Source organism: Cygnus olor, chromosome 14 (genome assembly GCF_009769625.2).
Source record: "Cygnus olor isolate bCygOlo1 chromosome 14, bCygOlo1.pri.v2, whole genome shotgun sequence".
Classification (NCBI taxonomy): Eukaryota; Metazoa; Chordata; class Aves; order Anseriformes; family Anatidae; genus Cygnus; species Cygnus olor.
In genome coordinates, this window is record NC_049182.1 from 17,791,076 (window position 1) to 17,816,607 (window position 25,532).

At 38.4% G+C, this 25,532-nt stretch overlaps 1 long non-coding RNA gene across 1 annotated transcript in view; it reads right to left on the reverse strand.

Annotated features, from left to right (window-relative positions):
* Positions 1–22,495, reverse strand: part of LOC121078201 — a 334,820-nt gene extending 312,325 nt beyond the window's left edge. The window contains exons 1-2 of the long non-coding RNA XR_005824491.1: positions 22,284–22,495; positions 16,831–16,971 (exon numbers count right to left, since the gene is read on the reverse strand). This is a non-coding gene — a long non-coding RNA (uncharacterized LOC121078201). The remainder of the gene's footprint in view (positions 1–16,830; positions 16,972–22,283) is intronic.
* Positions 22,496–25,532: the final 3,037 nt, after the last annotated feature.

Below are 25,532 nucleotides of genomic sequence, written 5' to 3' on the forward strand. Positions count from 1 at the left end.
CACTGCTTTTCCCAACTGCTTTATGATAAATATAATCTTCCTCTTCTTGGACTTACTTGTAGATAAGCCTCTATTCCACATACCTATCTGTGTACTCTCCAGGCTCCCCAGTGCCTACTTCTGTGCTTTCTGGAGCATCGCAGGGGAAGAAAGGTCTGTTAATGCCTTCATCTGCGGGGCCAGGCTCTCCCCTGCACTTGCAGGGCCTGATCCAAAGCATACATTAAATCAACAAAAGTCTTTCCAGTAAATGTAATATGCATTCAGGCAGGTCCCCAAGTCAGCCTACAGAGGATGCAAGTATTATGAAAGCAAAACACAGAACTGCAACAGGGACAGATAATTTCCCCCTGCTTTAAATTATCTTCTCATGGTAAAAGCAGCCTGTGACTGCAAAAGCCAAAGGGACTGTCCAAACATTTCAAAGCTCTTCCACTTCTTCTTCGGAAACCAAAATAACCAGAGATCACAAGTACTGAATCCACAATGAGAGTATCCCCATATTTAAAAACTGCTTTCTGCATCATGTCTAGAAGCAATTTCCTTTCGCTACATTCACACTGTTAGTGATAAACAGAAGATGAGATCTGATGCCAGGGTAGATTATTTTCTATTTCTCTAGGAGAGAAACTTTGCTGGGTGAATCCAGTCGTTCAGTACCATATGCATACATGTCAAGAAAATTCTCTCCCTTCAGCAGAACAGGGCAGAAGGCCAGCGTACGGGATCACTGGGACAGCAGAACCTGGGCGTTATGGATAACTAACCAGCAAGGAACAACAACTGTATAACATTATGACATAGTGACCGCACTTGGAAGATGCAAAGCAGCATCTCCTGCAAAGAGCTAGAATCCTCAAAATTTCCTTGTAGATGTGAAATTCAGTATCGTGTCCAGGCTTTCTCACTGGAATGATTTTCTTCTTCTCTGTGACTTATTTTCCACTTCTTTACTACCCAATACAATTAAACAGAACAAAAATACATGCAACTCACATTTTCTACTTCCACTCATTTACATTCTATCAATTGCCAGCAACTGTTCAAAGTGAGTTTTTTTTTAATTATGTTTTGTTTTTCAGAAGGCTTTTGTCTGTGGAATATATAGAATTTTGGTAAATACCATAATTTTAAGTGTTTTTAAGCCTGCTTTATACTGTTAATGAAGTCATACAATAAAGCAATGGCAATTACAAAGAATTTCTTTAAAACTACTTGGCTTGCAAAATAAAATGCTTGTGCAAATTTGCCAGTGAAAACTCAAAATTGTAATATACTGCATTAGTACAAATAGAATTCCTGACAGATTTATGTTCAGGATAAAAAATGTAACCTGTCAAGAACAGCTATAAAAAATTAAGTGTCTGCCTAATGTGAGGCTTCAAGTATTGCAAATGCAGCATTCATTATCATAAATACAGTAGTATGATCTAATTATGCATTCTGTACTCAGTTTGTCAGATAACACACTTTGAAAACAGCACAACTAAATCAAATATGTTCTACTTACCTATTGAGTGGTAGTGAAATTGTACATAAAAACCCTTCTTTATAGTCAATTATGAGATACTACAATTTTGCAATGCTTTTTTTTTTTTAAATTATTTTAGGATTTTATCATCAGTTTACTAACCTATTTCAGAGATTTTCCAACAGAAGAGTGCCTTCATATTCAAACACAAATTGATCATTCATGTAACAAATCATCTATCTTATCTGTTATCTTATGACTGTTTATCATCGTATCACACATACTGTCAAAGTACTGATCTTTTTCACTGTCCTTTGATTCCTAACTTAGGAAAAGGCAAGGTAAATCCTTACAATCCACAAGATTGAAACAGAGAAGGAAGGCAAGAATCTGAAGGTCAGCACCCTTGGTTTCAACATCCAAATTATCAAATTCAAGGACAAAAGAACATGGCTCATATAATGCATCTTAGACTAGGTAAAAAATAGCCTGTCCTGTTAAACTATAATCACAGATAAGAAATTATAAGAAATATAAGAATTGTTTTCTCATGCACTAGAGAGGCACAGCTAGAGCAAAATTAAAGTAATTAATCTTTCAAATAACTTTTCCTCAACATGACGTGAATTTCACTTCAATCAATCTAGGCTCTAAACGCGGATCCTAGGCATCTGTAATAGGTCTCACTTTCACTTTCCCCTCCAACTCATAAGCCATTGACAGTTCCTCTCAGTAGCAGAGCACAAGAGCAAGAGCACAACTTCTGCTCTTACCCTTCAGCTAGGTTTGTTTTCCCTTGAACAAACCCTCCCCTGCCATTCCCTGATACAGGCTGCCCTCCCAGCCTCCCAAAGACATCCTGTTTTGTTCATCCTCTGCATTTTTAACAGTCCGTGAAGAATCCAGTGCTACTGCTACACCTATTTTGTGTGGTGGTCTTCATTTTCTACTCCTTCCAGAACTCCCTCCTTGCAATGTAAGGCTTTGTTCTCTTTTGCAGTTGAGGTCGCTCATCGTCCCCTTGTTCTCTGCTTCCCTGCTTTTTTAACGTCAGTCTGAACATATTCCCACAGTGCCTCTTTCTATCCCTTCTGATGCCTGACCGGAGTGTCTCAATGGGATTTGCAAACCTCTGTTAACACAAGGAAATTGCCTAACTATTATCATCATCATTTCCATTACTCTTACTGGAAACTGATCCTAGGGTCACAGTCCTGTTCTATCTGACATATCCACAAAACATCCAGTCAAAAGACTGTCCCCATTTCCAAGAGCTCACTGTGTTTGCGCATTAAAAGACTGTAAAAATGAGTTCTGAAAAATCACTATACGTTCTTCCTGACTTGGAGCTTTCCACACAATACAGTTTGGAGACTCATTAATTGAGACATCTGTATGCAGGCTTCTTCCTGACTTAATTTTCTCTGAACTTTTTAAAACTGAAAAAGCAAGTTTCTATCTATTAAGTGAAGTAGAGGGCAAGGAGAGGTCCTATTATATGCATAAAATAATGTAACATAAGGCTGCAATGAAATAAAAGATAATAAAATGGAAGAAGTTGAGTAGTACATGTACACATAAATGGTACTCACACAAAAGCTAACATTCATTTCCAAATCTCAGTGATAGCTGTCCACATGAAGACGCATGAAAGACATGCAGAGCACCATCACAGATGCCATAAATATGGCACAACTTCAGACATGGCATCTGTGGAAAATGTGACAGGGTTGAATACCAGAAGATTCCTTGCCATCTATTTATCTCATGAAAGCAGCAGGCTTACAGCACTGCATGGCTCTGTTTTCCAGCTGGTCAGTGTAATGATTTCAGTGAACCAAACTCCGGAGCTCACTGCAAGCTCATGCTTAGCTTGAGGACTGCATAGATTTGTTCTCTAAGTGCAGACTGAGGCATCTCCTTGAACTGAGATCCAGGTTATATCCACGAAACTCATCAAAAATCTGGCTTTTTGAAGACCTCATTGATTCAGGCAGAAGGAAAGCATTGAGGCAGGGTCTGGCATACCACTGTTTCCAAGTAACAGCCACTATCTCCTGTCCAAGAGTGAAACTCAAGAAAAAACACATGTATGTCCTTAAATCCTTGTACTGTTTTCTGTTGTCTCTATATACTTCTCAGTCTGCGCTGCTACTAATTTCAGCAATACCATACCAAGGTAAAGCATGCTCTTGTGGCGTTTCTCACTTCTATAGATGACTCCAGAAAATCAAAAACACCTAAGAAAGCATGGCTTTGGGAGCTTCTGCTAAATAATCTTGACAACTGGCTAACACCCTTCCTGCTGATGAGTTCCTTCAGCCATTACTTCTATCAGAGACAGTATTTGGTTTCCTAGATAAACCAGAAGCCTACTTAGTGTTGCTTGGATTTTAAGCAAAAATCTTCCACTTAGTCCCTTCAGCAGAATCTCATAAAACCCAACAAGAAAGGCATAAGATGAGCATTTTAGATCATTCAGTGTGTGTTAGATTTTTTAAGAGATTTGTGACTCTTTTCCTCGATGTGTTTCCTCTTCCTGCTCAGAATGCCAACATGGGCAGCACAACTCAAGAATGCTTAGCATTTGTCTGGGATTTGAGGACATCTGGCGAGCCAACTTGAGCTGCCATACGCCTGGACGTTTCTACTGAACGAAAGAGATCAGGTGCCAAGCACTTGAAGAGTAAATCTGTGTGTTCAAAAAGCCCTAAGTATGAAGCCTCTTAAAAGCACTGGGCTTGCTGTGTGGGGCATCCGGGTATACACCACTCTGGCTCATCTGGCCATCCATACATGAAACTCTATTTAGTTCTAAAACAAAAAAAAAGAATTTTAAAAAATATGTTGCTAATGTTCAACTGTAGAAATGAAAGGAATGCACGCTGAGTAAACATCCTGTTCAAGAAAGCATCAAACACTTTAGACTTACCTGTGATATAATTATCATGTTAGAAAATGCTTTTCTTTCTGGTTTTAACATGCTAGTATTTGAAAGAAATGATTAGGGAATTAATTCCAATATTTAGGGATTCTTTACAGTACTTAAGAATTAATACTAAGGCAGCTACAATAACTAGAAGGGAGCACTGAGCACCGTGGAGCCCTTCATCTGATCATGTGCACCCAAACAGTATGTTGCTGTGACTATGATCAGATGATTGTTTTTCTTTAAATGCTCATAGTGAAGCAGTTCTTTTGAAATTAGAGTCCCCTTACAAGAGCACTATTTTGTCTTAGTGGAGAACGGGTTCTACCTCCACTTCGTAGCTTCTCAATCATTCAGCTCCGATTATTTATTTCAATATATCCTTCATTAAAAGGTACCAGAGACTTGTATTTTTTGGTTAAAGAAACCATTCAGTTAGTTCAAAATATAAAAAATACAGAATATAGAAGATTAAAGTCTTCAACTGACTAGAAAGAGCTGATTAAGGACATGGTTTAGTGGGTGATATTGGTGGTAGGGGGATGGTTGGACCAGATGGTCTTAGAGGTCTTTTCCAATGTTAATGATTCTATGATTCTAAATGTTTCTTTAACTTCCAGTGTTGGACAATTTGGGACTTTAACTATCCTGATTCTTACATTTTGTCTCACCTTTGGTTTTAATAACTTTGCTTGGATTTCTTTAATATGAGCAAAGTACAAGTGACAAAATAAAGAATTTTTGTACAGCAGAATCCATTCTAAGATTATGACAATAATAAACCAAACCTAGGTATATATAAGGTACAGGGCACAAGGAGCTGTGAGTACTACTGCCCACAAAATGCAGTAATACAACTCCTCTTCCATTCAAAGGAAATGATGGCCCTAAAGATCTTGAGAAAACAAGAATCCAAATTTAGTCTTAATAATACAAAGCAAAAGGGTAGAACTTTCTTTTCCTCAATATTCAGCCAGCTATGAAATTGTTCAAAAGGGGTGAAGATTTTTTTTAAAAATATGACCACAGTGAAAATCAGAAACTCTGCTGCACCTAAATTATGATCTGAAATTGTTCCATTATTAACACCTTGCAATTCAGGTTTACAGTGGTAACATTGGCAGACCATGAATTGGGGTGGCAATAATATAATTCCTGATTCTTAATTCTTAAATTTTTCCCCATGGTGATTATGGTGAATAATAATAATAATCTGTAATAACAGTAATTAATCTAATTAGTTCATAAAAATGATTATGGCTATTATTACTATAGGTCATAAATTAAGACACCAAAATATTGTACAAGACATTTTCTGAACACAAATAGAGATGAAATATGTTTTCCTCTGCACAATGGACAAGGCAGCAGCTGTTTCCTTGGTGAAAAAAAAAAAGAGGGATGATTATCTAAAGATGCAAATCAAGTTTCTTTCACTAACCACTGTGAAGATTGAATATTGATGATGACATGAAATTAAGTTTTCTTCAGATGGAAAGAAAATAGTCACAGGCCACTGCGCTTAGACCACTGCACATCAAGGAAAGCCTTTCATTTCCCAGTTCAAGATCTGTGACCTAGCAACACTTCCCTGCCCTATTCTCCTCCCCCCCACATTCACCAAAAGAAACTTTCATATGTTATGCTGTATTTATCACCAGCATTTTAATAATATGCTTGCTTGCTTTCTGTAATAAATTTTTGGCGTTTTCTATATGAGCTTTTGGGTACATTTTGTATGCATCAATTGTACCTTTGTGAAATATCATATATGATAGTAAACCCCTATCCTGATAAGTGGAGGTGAAAACCTTGGGAAAAGTTGCAGAAACATATGATAAATCAATTATTTATGCCCTTTTTATTGCCTCACTGGCCAGATAATTCTGTGTTCCCTGGGGCTTTATTCTAACATTCCAATCCAGTGAGCAGATTACAGCATCCATCATTTATTTGAAATTAACATGCCAAATAAATATTTCTTCTGTCTGCCTCTAATGTGAAATGTCACCTCTTTTCTACCAGCACGGATAAGATTCAGTCTGAAAAGACTCCAGGTTTCACTGCTCTAAAGGTTTTAGAGCCTAACAGCACCCAGGCTCTGAGGAGGGGAAGGCCAAGGAAAATGATGCTATCGAGACAGGTTGTTGACATACCCTGCTCACATCCACACAAAGCCTTGGAAGACCCTCCCCGGTATGGGTACAACACATGGAAAATGTTTTATCAGAAATATATAACACTACAGCCCATCCTTCCTCGTGTTTTCTAGGAAAAGACCCTAAATGCTGTGCAACTACACAAAGGCCCCACAGATCTCAACCTCATACACCCTAAATACCGCCTCACCGTCTATGCCCCAGATGCTGATGGAAAACAACATTCTGCAGGGAACAGAGATACAGAGAGAAGAGTGCAGGCTTGAAGGAGATTTTTCCAAGTGACAGAATTTGCAGATATCACAAACAAAGACAAAGTCACATAAAATGAAAAAAAAGAAAAAAGAAAAAAAGAAAGTGTACTGCAAGAATTTCAGGGTTAGCAGCATTTCTGGATGATCTCTGGGTTAAGTCTCACCTGTTTGTAATAGTTGTCTGTTTTAACACTGGCCCGGACAGTCTGATTCCTTCATACACAAATACTCTATATAATACTCTATATAGAAAGAGGTTTAATGTATCCTGAGCTGCATCCTTCACATATTACTTCTGGTATACTAAGCTGTCAAAAATACAGGCTATATTCATGGACAGACACCATTTGCCCCCCTCCCTCCTAGAAGTAGCCTTTCTTTATGACTGCTCCTCCTTTGTCCAGCATCCCAGAAAGCACAAGCCACTGGGAGTTTAATATTTCAAATTCACTTATTTTGCATTTTGCTACTCTAACAATTAAAGTTAATACCAGTTGATATAGACATGAGTGGACCCAAAATATGACCAAACTGTAGCATCCCCATAAAAATACTCCCCAAAAAATAGTATGCCAAAAAGACATCGCACAACAACACGTAAGGAATTAAAATGATAAGGTTGCAATTCAGCTGGGAAATGGCATCAGAATTTGCTTTCAAATATAAGACCAGAGAAGTCACAGGTAACTCTTAAAGTATGCTAATTAATCTGAATCTGTGGATGCTTCCCAGGCATGGATTTATTTTTGTTTTATGTGCAACTTCAGTGGGGGCTTTAAGTTAAAAAAAAAGGCTCTCTTCTGTGTATTTCTAAAGGAAATAATGAATAATTCAATTTTAAGGAAGGAAGCACAGGAACAATTGATTCAATCTTTCCTTTTCACTGTATTATTTATGCTGGAGTTTCTTTTCATAAGAGGTAAGCTCCTCTTTGTTTGAGGAACTAATACTTCTAGAACAATTGTTTTTAGTTCCATAATCTCAAAACACATTCCAAGCATCAAGTCTCATTTTGTGAAATGAGCTTGGTGAAAAGAAAAAAAAAAAAAAATAACAGAGGAAGAGACCAAAAAAAACACAAAATTTGAGTAACATTGTATAGGAATTTTTTGCAAAAGTCTTATGGACTTGTACCTATTTTCCTATGAGTTGTTCTATTTACACAAAGAAAAAGGCTAGTCTGATCTACAGAAAAAAAAATCCAACTGGTTAAAAACAACACATTTTTTTAGTAAGAAAAGTGTTCCTTCCATAATGCAAGAAAAGTAAATTGAGAAAGAGGCAAAGGTTTTCTTCGATTATTCATGTTTTCTTCTTACTCAGTTTTATATTTTTCTTAATAAACCAACTAAAGGTCTTGCTCCATTCTTTAGTGTGCTATAATATTACAGCTTCTTTAGGAGCTGATTCTGCTTTTGCTTTCCTTAAAACATAATTTGCCAATATAAATATAAAATATAATTGCCAATTTATTTTCTTTATATTCATAGCATTGTAAAAGAATTATGGGTCTGACTTGCCCTAAAAACGTTTGTAGTAACACTGAGGAAAGTCATGGCTCTTCCTTTCAAAGAAACACATTAAACCCAAGCCATAAAAATATTCAACCCCTCCCTCCAAATTAGGAGTAATCGTTTAAAAGTCTTAAGATCTTGTTTCCAAATAATGGCTTTGGTATTCATTCTTTTATTTTGCCTCCTTTGTTATTTTGGCATTAAGGTTCATGTTTTCAACTTCTCTCTGGAATAATGAGAAGCAAAAAAATGCACTTTAACAAATGAAAGCTGACTGCTGCAAAACTGTGTCAGTCTGGCAGCCGGAATTTTATGAATAATACCCAATACTGAAAGGAAAGAGAAACTTGGGAAATAATTGTGAGAGAATGCTAGAGACTGCCTTAGAGGAGACTGATTTTACCAGAAAATTCCAGAAGTCAAAGATGACTAGCTCCTTTTCTCACATCCTGCACTTGTGCCTTCATTGTGAATCCTGGGATTTGCACACTAGTAAGCACACAAAAATATCGTCGAACATTGTTCTAGACCCCATTTTCAAACAACACTTTCTGTCTGCTACTTCTAAAACCAGTAATACTGATACCTGGTTAGGCACTGATGAGGTATACAAATCTTACAAGAAATACCTGTGCTAACTGACCGAGCATTTACCTCTGTGGCACCAGGTATGGCAGCATCTCATACTTTAAAAATACTAAGTGACAGCTTACGCATAAATATACTTAGTTTATGGCTTCTATCATAAAGTGATATTTGTCATTTGATATGATTATTGAAGGTGTAGGAGTATTAGAGAAACAAATGTGAAAGAATTTCTTATAATACTTGTTACCTTCCATAAAATTTCTTCTATAAGGCAAACATAATCCTTCACTAGCTCATATCTGTAGCTGTCAGTCATGACTTCAAACACAAAAGTCTAAATTAGGTAGTGTTTTCCTGCTAGCATGGCATACATGTTGTATGTTTGTTGTCATGAAGTTTACTTCTTGCCGTCTTAGAAATACCACCAGCAGTTTTCCCTTTGTCCACTTTGTTGCTGCAGCAGTCCAGATGTTTGTCTTTGTTTCAGTCCAGCGAGACAAATCATGAAACATTTTCTCATTTCCTTGTGGACAGAATTGTGTAAGCACAGCTGGTACAAAACACTGACTAAGATTCTGTCTGGCATCAGATGGAAAGGAAAGTGTAACTGCAACACTACGTTTTGATGACCTCTGGTTACATTTTGGTTGCATCTTTGAATGAGGACCTAAAGAAACACTTCTAAAGATATCTGGATGACCTACATCACTTGAGATCACCTACTGTGAGCCTATGTCATCGTAGCCATATTACTCTGCTGGTCAGCTATATCATTCCCTTTTCAGTCCACTATAGGTGACAAAACAGCGTTACCTTCATTCAGTATTTTGATATGAATAATGAACTTGAACTCCTATACTAAAAAAACTCCACTGAAGCCTGACTGCTAAAATGTAGGTGCTCTGCAATTTCTAAAAACCTATGCCTCTTGAAGGGTACTCAAGGCACTGCCAAGTATGAGGTGGTTCAATTCAACGGTTAGATTTTAAGATCTTTTATTTGTAAAACTACCATGGTGAAGAATCTTCCCTTTTTGCTGCTGGAGCTACAGGGATGCTTGAGATGCGATTATCTGAGGCTAAATCACAGAAAGCTTAGGTATCCACTGGGGTTCCTGTGCTGCACACGCTTCCTTTGTGGGGAACAGGTAAGTAAATTCCACTGCATTCACTGACCTATTAGACCCAGACAGTACATTCAAGGAAAGTCTTCATTCGCATGTTTTTCGCAGAAAAAAGATCTTCCTTTGAAGTCTATGTGTTCCTAAAGTTTAGTTTCTGTGCTACAAGTATAATTCCCCTTCCTTGATTTCCATGGGGCTGAGCACATGCTCAGACTGAGAAAAGCATGCCTCTGCTAAGGTCTAATTTTTTTACCTAGTGACACTCAAGTATGTGCTTAGATTAAATTCGGATCTTTGACTGTCAGAAATTACTCTCTTATAAAGAATACTGAGTAGAAGCTGCATAGCTATGTCATTAACAGATCATAATTTAATAAAATGAAATGATTTTGCATAGGAAAACAGTATGAAATTGGCATTTTTTCTGGAGTAAAACAGAAACATGAGTCATCTCTCGTGCACTAGAAGCAAATAAAACAATTAAAAGGGAAAACAGCTTTGCTTCTGGGAGAAATTATGACTTTCTCTTAATCACTTTCATGAATTTTCATCAGTAACTGCCTTAACGTATGAAGGGACAACGGCAATTTTCAGAGCTCTTCTCCCTGGAAGGAAATTACATTATATCCTTTCCATTTTGAATGTCCCAGACATATTTTACAAGTGCCTACAGATACTGTAAAGGTGGGATTAAATTCTGTATTTAAATTGCAACCCATCTCCAGTTTCAGGTCGTTGTGATACAAAAGGTCATGATATTTGCCTTTCATTTTTCTTCTCTTAGAATACTAAAACTTCTGACTATAAAGAATGCTGTATGAAATATAATTTCTTGCCAACTGCACGAAGAATATACAGTGATTAAGTAAGTAGTTTGACCTGAGTTGTTTAATCCTATTCACCTAGGATCACCTTGAAAAATTTGGCTTTTCAATGCAAGAATGAATATTTTAAAGAATACAGGAAAAGATTCAAGGTGAAAAAAGGCCACAAAAGATTAAAATTTGGTTCATCTTTAGGTCAAAAACATTGTCTCTGGATAAAAACAATGAAAGAATGCATGACTGACTTTTCTTTTACATTCACCACAGAATACATTATTTTCAATGTGGGACTTCAGAACATAAAATCTGATAAACAAGGAGCTGGACTACAGATGGACTGTCTCCTCCCACCCCCAAAAACTTGCAGACAAGTTTTGGAATGGAGCTCTGAAACCTATTTACCCACAACCCCTTTTTACTGTCCTAGTAGTGCACAAAGTAGACAAAGTCAGTAAATCTTGCATCTACCAGTTTGACCTCCAGCACAGTGACAACCATACATTTTTCCAATGTATTCCTGAAGTGAGTCCATAATGTCTCTTCCAGCTATCTTGTATCTTTTGAAATATGCTCCATATTTACTTCAAGACAAGAAGTAATGGTTATTGTACCTCATTTCTCTGCAAATCTTCCATTAGTTACATCAGTTCCATTATTAAAATATAATGCCTCAGTTCCAGAACAGCATCAAGTCCCATATTTTTCACAGACTCTAAATACACAGCTTTGCAGTCACAGCTTTGCACATCACTTCTGCCAAACATGCATTTATGTACCAAAGTGAAACATGGCGTTTGGCATCCCACAGACTTGCAGAAGCCACATATATGGCCACAGCAGGGTACAGTTAGGGCACAAGTAACTACATGGCAGTGGGGCTCAAGGATACAACTCTTGAGGGCCGAGCTGCTGTGGGGACAGCATGTCTCCTGTGATGTTAATTCCTTTTACTTTGGTAGTTCCAGGGGCTCAAGACTTGTCTTAAGGCTTCGTTATACAGGTCTATATACAGATACATCCACAAAAGTTTTGTCTCGTCTCAGTGCAAAGGCACAAAGTGATTAGCTCTAGCTGGCCTCCCATCAGACCCCCAGTGACCCACTCCAGCTATTTGCTGGAGATGCTCGGCTCCAGTGTGGGCACACACCCCTTCCTCAACAAACTGAACAGGGGAAACTGCACCCCTCTGTTTTTTCAGGGAACATTTCACGTACAACTTTGCATCACTCTCCTCACCTAACACTTCCACAGAGGTACGTTCACAGCAGTTACAAGCAGTAATGCAGCTCATACTGCTGTTCATTCTCCCTCACACCTCAGCCCCTCAGGTGTGCTGGCCCGTCACAAGGCAGTGCAAGGACACAAGCTGGCTGAGCTTCCCAACTGACTCTTTCGTCTTTGTTTAACTAGAAGAACAGCCCCAGAAGTACGGGGGAGAGGGTGAGGCTGCTGGGAGGAGGGAAGGAGATCTCTGCCCAGCCAGGCCCGTACCTTCCCCCTGGCAGCCCTGCCAAGGCAGCGGGCCTGCGGGGCAGGCACAACTCACCACAGCTCGCTCACAGGTACACACACAGACAAACTAACTCACATAGGAGCGTGATGCACTCTTGTAGCCTGCCTTGTTTGTGGAGTCAAATCGATACCGAGCCCAGAGCGAGCAGTTGCGAAAAAATGTCATAACCGACTGATTCCATTATCAACCTCCTGATTACCCTCTGAGGAGCACATTCGAGGCGGCGCTCACCAGAGGGTAAGGGTTTTCTATTTACACAGCTGTGGGTCTCCAAAGATAACCTTTTTTTTTTTTTTTAATTTGTACCTTTTGAAGAGACAAAGTATTCAGTAGGTTAATAGAGCTTTCAGCTGCAACTTTCTTGTTTCCTCACCCTTAAGCCTAACAGCTCATCCAGACGCAGCTTGCAAAACCTGCTTCTCTTCCTCCTGCCCCATCATTTCCTTTGTCCTTTTCAGCACCCAGTCTTTTAAACAGAGATCCTACTTGCAGGTTTTATGGGCAGGATACCCATACATACGTCTGCTGGTGCTGCATCAGATTACCGATTTTGATTTTGAATCAGTATCTTCCTGCTTTTAAATACACAATGGTTTCCAATCTTTACAACCTATTCGTTTTGGGAAACTTATATTTGACATTGTGCTGTGACCGCTAACTTAATCAATGCCTTCAACTTACTCTAAACCAATTCCTTCACTTCTGGTAAACACCACCTACAAATATCTTTTTAACTTCCCTGAATAAATTATCTCTGTGTTGTGCATTCATGATATTACTCTTATGCAGAAGTCACAATTTGTTACTATTAAAATCTTGTTACTGAGGATTATTTTCAATCAGTTGTTGAAATTAGCCTCTATGCTAGACAACAGGGAAGAACTGAGAGAAAGCAAGAGTGTGATGGACTTATTTTCCAGGATGCTTGTTTGCATTCATACTAAGGGTATTAGATGGATTTACTTCCTCAAAGAGGAGTTAGAAGGGAGTTAAAGATAAAAGGAAGAGGATTAGTTTGAAGCTGAAGGACTCAGAATCATTTTTTAAAGGGTATTCAGGAAAAAAGAAGAAAATATAAAACCTAGCTTATTGCAAACCTTCCTCCTGCTCCTGGCTCCACTCGAGGTTACATATGTATGCTAGATACCCAAGTAATTTATTATTGTAAAAAAAAGACTATTAATTTGCTTTCTGTTGAAGACACAGAAAACATAAATAACTCAGTTCTTTCACTTTGAAGTGTCAGGTGTCACTTTTCAGTGCAAAGTTTATTAGCCTTAAAAGTCTTTTTCTTCTTTTGCTTTTTGCAACTGCTCTTTTTATCACGTGTCACTTTATGGAAATCTTAAATAACATTTCAGAGTGCCCTGTTTATACCACAGATGTTGTATTTTTAATTTATATATTTATTTTTATTTACATATTTCTCTTCTCTGACTTAGAAGTTTAATGAGCTCTCTCACGCCGCATACTCAGGAGAGGTAAGAAAGAGTTGCCAACTTTATAGCTACTAGATATGAAATATGCTATTTATAAGAGGCCTGTGACCTGTATAAAAAATGTTCAAAGTCTGGCACAGAGATGCTTTTATTTGGGCCATAACTTTTGCCACAAGTCATCCTGAATTGAACAGGAACTCTTATGGAACAACTGAGAGCAAAAGAATAATATATGGCAAAGACAAACACCAGGAGGAAGTGAACATTATCTCACTTTTTCCAGAGTATAAACTGGAAAAGGAAGCAGACAGTTAAGCAAAGTTTGATTCAGCAAAGTTCATACATGCTTCAAATTTAGCTATGATCTTAACACTCACCAGGAAAATATTTAAACACTTGAACATTTTTAAATATAAATTAATCACCGAAGTTAAACACCCACTTATACAAATCAGGGTCTAGATGCCTGATGTTTGACAAAATAGGAAGTCTGTAATGGAACTGGGATTTTACTATAGCTGTCCTGAATGTCAGCCTAATGCATTCAGAATATGAGCCATTCTCTCCACCTACAGCTCGGGAAGGGACCGAAGTTTCTTTATCCTCCTTGTGGGCATAAGGCACAGAAACATTTCTGGCCTCTCTGTAGCCAAGCACGTCTATGGGTAACTGGTATAAAGTACTGGTTCTAAACTAGCACCAGTGGCACTTTGGCACCTTCTATTCTTACCCTTGCTCTGACTGCTGTGAACATCTCATGCGGTGGGTATTTTAGGCTTTTGGAAGGAATGGTAAGACATAAAGGCTACAGAATAAAGCTATTCCTCTAAGGAAATGCAAAGGAACCAAGGAGAAACCAGAGGAAAATTATGTGAAGTATAAAAATAATTGTAAGAACTGAACTAAAACAGGAGCTAATGAGAGAGATTATCTTCAGCCCAGTGAAAGGGAAATAAAGGATAAGATAGAAATCTTGTTATTGGTACCCACTACCCTGAGTGGGAAAGAAGGGGAATTATCAAGGAAAAACAGGGATGCAGAAGACAAAGGTTTTCATGAACAAAACTGATTTTGTATATCCTTTTTCAAACACCCCATTGCAGATCCCAAATCTGTGTTTGGGGCAGATAGCCCAGGAGACAGCCACTTCTGAACATCCTGACTCTTTTAATATGAAGAAAGGAACTCATCCCATGCAGATAAATAAAGGCATAATTATAGATTCTTTTGTACACAGTTCAAGTCCTAATGTTCATGATGGTAACTGCATGTTACGCTATGTGTATTACCTTTGCAATTTTGACACTGTAATAACATTGTTTCTACTTCTGATTGCAGAAATGTTGATAGCAAACATATTACCTGCAGTAACTGTGAAGCTCTGAAGAATCTACTTTGTCTATATTTACACATCCACTCAGGAAGGATACCTTTTGTATTACACAGTTAACTTTGCAGTTATTTCCATTTCCCCCCCATGACTTCAAAGAAGTCAATAAGCAATTGATAAATTTTCTGTCACCCTGGGCAATTAATGGGAGTTACACAGCATTGGCTACATCAATTTTTGTGTATGTGAAAAACGAAAAATTGATTTCACAAACCTGCTGCTGCTTATTGATTTAGTGCCTGTCCTCAGGCCATTCCCATTTAACGCTTTTGTGTGGTCATTGAAAAAAATTTCTAGATTGTCAAATAAAATCTGGTTCTTCAAAGCTTTATCTGTTACATTTTACTGCAAGTATTTTTAGCCTCAGCAATGTTTTCAGGCTGAGCTTCAGACTTGTAAGATTTTCATCATCTCAAAAGTAAGCATAAATGAACTGACCCAACCAAGCATTACAAGGAGTTGTTTCAGAGGTTCAGTGTCCTTCTAAGAAAGCACAATTTCCACCTACAAAAATCCATGCTCAAACTTTACAGGCTCAAGATGGGTTTACAGACAAATCAAAGTACTTGTGTATCTAACCATCCAATTTGCATCTGCATGCATCTGATTGGCAGTTGAATACCATGAACATCCATAAGAAATTGTTAGTCCAAGTATCCAGATTTGTTCCCAGAACTGAGCTACTAGCAGAGGCTCACAGAGACAAATGCAACAGTAGTAAACTGAATCTACAAAAGAATAGCAGCCTTTTGGGAAATTTGTCCTCATGCACCTGAAGATCACAGCTCATCACCTACATTTGTGAAGATACAATAGCTAGAACAGCAAGGGAAAATTACATTTCTATTTTTTATTTTTAGTTATTAACCCGATTTTTTAAAATAAAATTGAATAGAAAGTCATTTGATTTTGAACCCTCTTTAGTATCATCCTATTTCAGACCTTACAGAAGCCAGTGCTGGTTTGATCCAGTTTTCAGCACAGTGATGTTCTTTGTATCCTTTCCTTCCCTCCTCCCTTTCATATATTGCATATCTCCTAGAATCTGATACTATCTGGACCAACAGCAAACATCCTGATGCTCATGAGCTTCATGCAAGTAGCAGCTCAAGTGAGATTTATAAGTTCTTAATGAGAAATCAATTGCCCTCCTTTGCAAAGAGAGGACTTACCCCCACTCTTCAAAAATGGAGGGAAATTGACTGTTTTCCATGGGTAGTTTTAATGTAAGGAAATACATTTCATTTCCCCAGGAGGTATGGACATCCTGTGTCCGTAGGTGTGTGCTGAGCTGTAAAAGGAGAGGATGGGTTTCTATCTGCTTTGAAAACGCAGTACGTATTTTGATTGAATTTTGCACTGGCTTTTCAAAACCTCAAGTCAAAAATCTAAGTGGCAATTTGCTTCTATGGGAGTGCAGCGTATGTGCATTTTCCATTATACACAAAAGACTAAGGTAAGAATATGTCTGTAATCATAATTCATACATAAAGAATGAACCTAAGAGCAGCTAATTGATCTGTTTATACACAAACTCCAGACTCGGGTAAATGTAAAGGTGCTTCAGGGTCTCTAGATGTGCAAGTATGACTCATACAACCTTTCTCCATCCCTAGCCCATCATACCTTTGTTCTCTGCTTAAGCTACCAGACTCTGATAAGAAGCCTTCTTTAGGTCCAAATGCTCATAAGGCCAGGCACTCTGCAAAAACCCACTGGGCACAGCTTCTGTCCAGGTTTTGGAATATCTGCACTCAACATCATCTTCTGGAAAACAAAAAGTAACAGCTTTGCAAGAGAATCTTTTTTAATTGCCTGTACAATGCAATGAGATCTGCTGACAGATGAAGTACAAACTAGCAATACTATTATTTATAAAGACATAGTAAAAACTGATGAAAACCTTAATATGTGAATTGTACTAGAAGAAATAAAGAAAAACTCAAAAATGATTTCCAGTTGTGTAACTGATATCAGAAACACCAAGCATATATACCAGAATGCAGTGAGAGAATGATGAAAGTAATTTCTAATATGAACTAACAAACTGAAATTGAACAGGATGACTTGTCAGTTTGATATCCACCAAGTCAATGAACCCTTATCTGAATAAGGGAGACTAATTACTTAAGCAATGTTGTTGTAGTGACAGTGTCAATTCCGTAAAATGTTTCCATTTCTCACTGACAGAGCAAAGGACTCCTACGTATTCTAGCAGTGACTGGAAAAAATCTGCCCTTGAACACTGGAAGAATGTTCTCTGAAGTACTTTTAAGTAAACAATAAATAAATAAACTGAAAAACTGTTGTATTTTCCTTATTTTAACAGTTGAACTTTGATAACCACCAAGTATTTCGTAAAATAGGACTCATCTGCTTTTAAAAAACTTACTAGATAATGCTGATTTGTACTAGATTTATAATTTGTCTTTTATTACAATGAGAACATAAATGACCATGACAATGTAACAGAAACAAAGATTATATAACTGTAGATGCAAACAAAAGAATAGATGCAGAAAATGTTGAAAATCATGCCATTTGTATTTTAAAGTTTATATAGATGAAAAGCTTGCCTCCTTTCTAAGTTGCTATATTTTTACAAATACAATTCCTATTTCAAGTGTTCTTTTGTCCACAGCTGTCCTTGCTTTGTGATTTACCATCCTTACACTTTATTGTTTATCTATGACTTTAGTTATTTTATTCATATGCCATTTTCGTAACCTCAAAAATGAAAGCCCTACTGAATTCTGTTTCACTTACACAAAGTTATGAAATTGCAAGGGCCTATTTCACTCCAATAAAACAATATAATCTGCCTATTTCATGGTCATGTAAGTTTGCAGACAACACCAAGTTAGGTGCATGTGTCGATCTGCTCGAGAGTAGGAAGGCTCTGCAGGAGGATCTGGATAGGCTGGACCGATGTGCTGAGGCCAACTGTATGAAGTTCAACAAGGCCAAGTGCCGGGTCCTGCACCTGGGACACAACAACCCCAAGCAGCACTACAGGCTGGGAGATGAGTGGTTAGAAAGCTGCCTGGCAGAGAAGGACCTGGGAGTACTGGTTGATAGTCGGCTGAGTATGAGCCAGCAGTGTGCTCAGGTGGCCAAGAAGGCCAACAGCATCCTGGCTTGCATAAGAAACAGTGTGGCCAGCAGGGCTAGGGAAGTGATTGTCCCCCTGTACTCAGCTCTGGTGAGGCCGCATCTCGAGTACTGTGTTCAGTTTTGGGCCCCTCACTACAAGAAGGACATACAGGTGCTTGAGCGAGAGAAGGGCAACGAAGCTGGTGAGGGGGTCTGGAGAACAAGTCTTAGGAGGAGCGGCTGAGGGAGCTGGGATTGTTCAGCCTGGAGAAGAGGAGGCTCAGGGGCGACCTTATCGCATTCTACAGGTACCTTAAAGGAGGCTGTAGCGAGGTGGGGGTTGGTCTATTCTCCCACGTGCCTGGTGACAGGACAAGGGGGAACAGGCTAAAGTTGCGCCAGGGGAGGTTTAGGTTGGATATTAGGAAGAACTTCTTTACTGAAAGGGTTGTTAGGCATTGGAATGGGCTGCCCAGGGAAGGGGTTGAGTCACCATCCCTGGAGGTCTTTAAAAGACGTTTAGATGTAGAGCTTAGTGATATGGTTTAGTGGAGGGCTTGTTAGTGTTAGGTCAGAGGTTGGACTCGGTGATCTTGGAGGTCTCTTCCAACCTAGATGATTCTGTGATTCTGTGATAATCATACTGAAAAACACAATAATACACAGCAGTTACTTTTTTGTGTGTTCTCAAACATCTACACTACACTTGTAGTTCACACTACCAGCACCAAGATACAAAAAGGCCATCATTTTTTCAAACATAATATTAGATATTAAATTACAATGGAGAGTTATATAAAGGATGGCTGGTATCTGGGAGGCAGTTCCTTCTCCTCACATCCCATTGGAGGATTAAAGTAAATAAATTATTTTCTGTCTATGTTCCCAAGCTAGAAAGCTCATAATGTATTAATTAATCACCTTTACTCCATCAACAGCTGTACTCCTACTAAATTCTGAGCTAGGAAGAAATAGCATGGGCTCATTTCAAATCATCAGACTTCACACAATGGGAAGTATTTTTACTCCCATACTGGGTAATTTATAATCCACTGAAGGCCTAACAGCAAGCCTCGTATCAAGTACCACCTCACTGGCAGAAACAGCTTCCTTGGCTCTGGGCAAGTGAATGCAGAGTTGAGAAAGGACATTGGAAGCCCCTGGGAATGCAAACACAAAACGATGCCCTGATTGCCACCGTGGCACTATAGTCAAAAGAATGCATCGGTCTGCTACACAACAAGCGATTCACCCCGAAACAAGAAAGATGCTAACTCACATAACACAGCTTTCAGCTGCAGCTATTGGTCTGCAGAGAAAGCAGCTAGATCACAATAACACTTCCGTAGTCTGAAGTTCCTGCCTTCCAATGCACATTGTCATTTATGCCTGCAAGTCTTTTTGAAATATGCAAAATATTGACCATTCCTGAAATTGAGAGACAACTTGGCACAGGACTATCATGGCCTCAACAGACATGAGCTGGCATAGATACTTTGAAGCTAAGAAAACTAGCACTGGGCTGTACTCTTATCAGCTTGAGTTTACAACTGGAAATCGCCATTTGGTGTGTTTAGGGCCCACAGATTTCAGAGCTGTTTAACAGTGAAAAACAGTGCCTTATAGGAATTATGGGACTAAGCCCAGGCCCTTGATGGCATTTAAAACCATTGCTCCTATTGAAATGAAACACCTTGATGCCATTTCCAAAAATGATTAAAATGTTCATGAAACACTCAGATAATTGGAAAATAATTACATGCTAAAACTCTACTAAGAACAAAGAAAAAGTGTGCTATACCTATCATGTAATTCATTCACGGTACAAAAGAAATTACATTTTAATGGTACTACAAATATTACATTTATTCAGTGTGTATGATTTATTATTAAAATGGTAAAATGAAATATTCTGTTTAATCAAATGCATTCAAAGTAATTTCCTTCGCTGAAAATGCAAAACCTAATTTTCTTTTTTGCTCTCCATGGAGATCCTCTCACAGACTGCGACCATTTTCTGTGGTGAACACTCTTGGTGTATGGCATCATTTCCTCCTTGCCCCATTCACTTTTCGGTCCACTGCTTCTGACTCAACTGATTGAGCTTTGCAAGGGGTCTAATTCAAAGTCCATTAAATGGAACAGAAAGACCTGGAATGCCTTCTGTGAGCTTTGGATCTTCCCTCTCCAAACAGCAAGTAAAAGCAGAAGTACCATTTTTAATGTCTCATTCAGACACCACTGATACTGAAGCTAAAGTTTGCTCCATGTTTCAGTGGTCTTAGGGCTGCACTCAAACTTTTCACTTAAGAAATCTGTATTTTTTTAATACAAATGCAAATGCAATACAAACATTTGATAAATCCAATTATCTGTTCACAAATCTCCAATATCAACTTGAAGAATCTCTGAGAATATATGCAAGTCTCATATCATCCAGTTTTTCTTCTTTGGAGTCATTTTCCAACAGCACTAATCTTACAGAATAAAAGGAAGAAGTTTTGTAGATTGTTGACAAATTGTATGGGTATTTCAACATTTAGCTTGGAAGATTTCGATTTGTTTGATTTTTTTCACTGACACCAACCTTCATAATGTACTTGCTGTACAAATATGCCTAAGCAAGATCTGAAGAGCTACTAGTGAGCATCAGAAGCTATACAGCCATACTACTGCATCATCCTGGATGACGTACCTCCAGGAAGCTGCTCAGCTCAGGCAGAGCATTGTGCTCTTAGACTCTACTACTTCAAAGACAATGCAGATAATTGCTGATGTACAAAGATTATGCTTAGATAGGTGGTTCCTGCCAATGTTAGCATGGTTTAATACTCCTTTTGCTAGCACCACCTAAAGTTATTTCTGTCACTCACATTTCTTCTCCTGTCTTTCGATGCACTTTATCTGAGTCTAGAGCACTAAGCTTTTGATATTATGCTAGTTTTTCTATCTGTATATTCCCCAGCAAAGATACACTGTATATTTGGAAACTAGAAGTGCTTGATGTGTAAACATGAAATGAGAAATTTTTAAGTTACCTTCAGTTCTAATTAAAACCCTCATCAACATTAATGTTAAGATCTGAAACTCTCTCATGCAAATGTTACTGAAGTTCTAATAAACACCAGTAAAAGGTGTTTCTAAATTACACTGATACTGTTCAATAATGCATTCTGTAACAGTAAATGCATTTTCTAAAATTAAATGCATTTCTAAATAGTAAACATTTTAGGGTTTTTCCTTTTCAGTAAAGACTTTTAAGGGGGTTGGGAATCGAACATATTCATTAGCTGCTATTACAATGGACATACCAGGTCAGCAATTTAAGAGCCCATTGTCTCAGAAAGGTCGTAAGAGAAACGCTTTGTGAGAAAGCTAATTTCAAAAAAGGAAGTGAAGAACTGGCATATATGGAATGAAAACTCTAGCAAAACTAGAAAATAAAAAAGTAAGCAGATGCATTAATGCATAGATTATTATACTAAATATTTTCCAAATGAAAGATTCAGAGTATTGATTTTTATGATTGTGGGAATAACTAGGTGTAAATCAAAAGAATGAGCCTCCACATACCCCATCAAATCAGTTAATTTTCCAGTAAAATAAAGTTAGTTTATTCAATAGCATTGTGATGTTTGACCGTGCTAATGACACTTCAGTTATCAGGGTGCTGAGCTTACAGTTTGGCTGTTGTTCAGCCACTCTGCATATCGACTACATACACCTGCAACAGCTCCTGGCACTCCACAATAAAGCCACAAGGGGCAGATGTGCCCATTCCACCTGTAACAGCTCCACACAAGCTGCAGAAACATCTGAGTAGGAAGGAAGACACTCCTTGTTACTGCCCGCTTTTAGTTTCCTTTGTTCTCATGTTTCATTAAATAAATGCACAAAATAAAACACTTTGCATTATTTTCTGAGTTCCAGTTCTAACTTCATCCTGCCACAGAAATCATCCACCCCTGCTTCATTTTCTAGCATACCCTTCTGCAGCTGTTAAGGTCCTCCAGATTGCCCTCTCCTGCTGCAGGAACTACAGAAACCTGCCAGCTGCCCATGAGGTCTGTCCAGGATTTGAAGCCTTTTGCTCCATGCACAGCTCTCCCACAACTTTCCATCTTCTTTTTGCCTGGACCTTCAAGTCAGAAAGATCAATTAACGGCTGGTTTGTAAGTAACTAACAGTTTCAAGCTCTTTTAGGTGAGTCAGCTTAATCCTCATCTGCAATTCAGCTTAAATCTTTGCTAAAGGCAGAGCAATACTCGTATCTTCTATTCCTTAAAAATCTGCCTATTTTCATAGCTGCTACAAAGACGTAAATGCAAGGTTGCAATGCAGTATTTATATTCCTTTATTGCACATGTATGAGCATATTCCACTGTCATATTTCCTTGGGTGTGATTTCTGTCTCTATGGCAGGACTACAACATCACTATGTTCTTGAGAAAAAAGAGCAACGTTTCTACTTTTTTCCAAACACTTCAAAGCACTTGTCATCAAACAACATGAGGCTTGCACTACCCCAGTCTTTACATTTAAATCTGACTGGTCACTACTTTTTAGCACTTAGGCTACCTATAGCTTCTCTCCAGCATACACAGACTTCTGTTCTTTCCCTTTATGTACTCCATAAAACATTCTTTCATGGACCACTTTAAAGGAGATCTTCCCTGGCAAGTACAGACACATTACTGTCCCGTGTCTGAAGTTGTGCTGGTAAGAATTACAGAATCATAGAATCATTCAGGTTGGAAAAGACCTCTAAGATCACCTAGTCCAACCTTTATCTTAGTACAGAAGTCCATCAACCATGCTACTAAGTTCTACATCTGTATGTTTCTTGAAGATGTCCAGGGATGGTGACTCAACCACTTTGCTGGGAAGCATCTTCCAATGCCTCACAACCCTCTCAATAAAGAAATTTCTCCTATTATCCAACTTAAACCTTCCCTGGTGCAACTTGAGGCCAAGTCCCCTCATCTTATCACTTGGTGCTTGGGAGAAGAGCCCGATTCCCACCTCGCTACAACCTCCTTTAACGTAATTGTAAAGTACTGTAAAGTACTGAGCCTTCTTTCCTCCGAACTAAACAACCCCAGCTCCCTCTGGCGCTCCTCATAAGACTTGTTTTCCAGACCCTTCACCAGCTTCACTGCCCTTCTTTGGACAAATGAAGATTGAGCCTTCATCAGACGCATTAAGTCCTACATTATACCAGACCAAAACCTTTCACTACAGCTCCAGAAAGAGCTACCAAGACTGCATGGAACTGACAGTCCCTATATCATCCTTTCTGAACATTTCTAGGCTCTTCTGGTTGGATTATCAAGCTCTAATTCTGTAAGCATGCAATCAAAGCCTATCCAGTTGAATTTCTGACCTCTCTCTCTTTACTAGGCCAGAGAGAAATGCTAGAGTAAAGGATAGTGGAGAAAGGCAACCCTGCTAAGCATATTGGAAATAAATTTAAGTGTTACATTCCCTCTACTGAACCACCTGATTACAGCCCCATCAAACTCAGAGAAGTACTCAGAAGCATTGTTACATTACTATAAAAAGTTCTCTTAGTAAGGTAGGTCAGGTAGGAATGATCTGATGAAAAATTGTTGACATTTGATTTATAAGCATGCAAATACATTAGTTCAAAAGGTGAGGTACACCACAGCTTGCCTGAACTCTGTGTAGTTACCATCTGCTATAAGGAACCAAAGTTCCATTATCTATTATTAAATTTCTGTTATCGTCCATTTGCCTGTATGAAACCTGTGGTTTCATACATTCAAGTCTGCTGTGCCTCTGTATTTCCTTCAGAAGGATGACAAACCCAATGCTATAGTTTATTTCACATATGGCACTTGAACAGCCTGATGTAAGTCCTTTCCATGATCCATGATAGAGAGAAATCATTCTCCAATGGTTACTTCCAGTTCTGTTATGTGGTATATTTTCTCAGTATTGGGAAAGGCATGTTGCACTTTTGTCCTCCTAATGGTCATGGTAATCCCTAATCCTGTATACAAAAGAACAGAACCCATACGAGATATGCAAGTAAATATACTGATCCTCACCCTAGAAATTGATCTCCTTTCTCTAGTCAATCTTCACTTTCCCCATCTTTAGAGATAACTATTTTTTTTCTTTCCTATTCGTTCTTTCAGATCCTTTTATTTCATTGATCTCAGTCCATTTTTCCCTTCCTTGTGTAAAAATAACTTTTTTTTCCACTTACATATAGTCTACCTCTTCATCAGTTTAGCTTCAGTGATACACGTCTGAAAAACTGATAACCACAGATGGCTATGCTTTGGGTTCTGTGATAAGACGCTCTCCCAGGCCTCATTGTAAAAGGATCTTTCTTAATGAACTCTGTAGCTTATGGTTTTCATGCAGTGCTTTTCTTTCATTGTTGAAACAAATGCTTGTCAGTAAGGGGAATTTGCCACTGAAACCTTGATAATGTCCTTTATTCTGCAGTTCTCAACAGATTTGGAGTAATCCGGTTCTGCGTTTGTTCAATTAATGCTACACTGTACTTCATGCTGGTCATCCAGCCACCTTAAACTCTTCAGTGAAATAACAGGAGTTTAAATAATTTTCCATTGCTTTAGGATTTGACGATTTATAAAGACAGGATAAAAGCTTAATTCTTTTTGATCAGTTCAGTGAAAATTGTTTTCCTTTACACGATATCAATCCCATAATTTCTCTAGTTCTAAAAAATAACCTAAAATTATAGCTGTCATGGTTCATCCTTAAAGTCATGGCAGAAAACTAGAGGTGCACACACATTTAGCATAACAATGAAAATCACAACTAATGGATTTATTCCATTTATTCGAATAGGTGAATGACTATACACTGGATGGCAGAGCTTTGTGAAATCTGGCTTTGCTACTGAATTACTGTTTGTTGACTTGCAGGAGTAAGGTGCATTTTGCATTGCAGAGGAGTCATTATGTGAGCATATAAATGTATTTATTTTTAAAAGGAGGGGAGAACTTGTTGGCACATTCGGGCTTCGGTCTCTTCACCAGCACCAGGCACAGTTGTTGAAGTTCCACACAAGAAATCCAGTGTTTGGTGTCAGACACACATTGTTCCAACAGCCTCCCGCGAGAGCACCTGGACTTACACAGTGAGGACTTGGACAAATTCTCCTGAACTCCATGGCTGCGCTTCTAGTGACCTTGACAAGTTCTGTGTCAGTTCCACAATGAAATTAAGCAGCAATC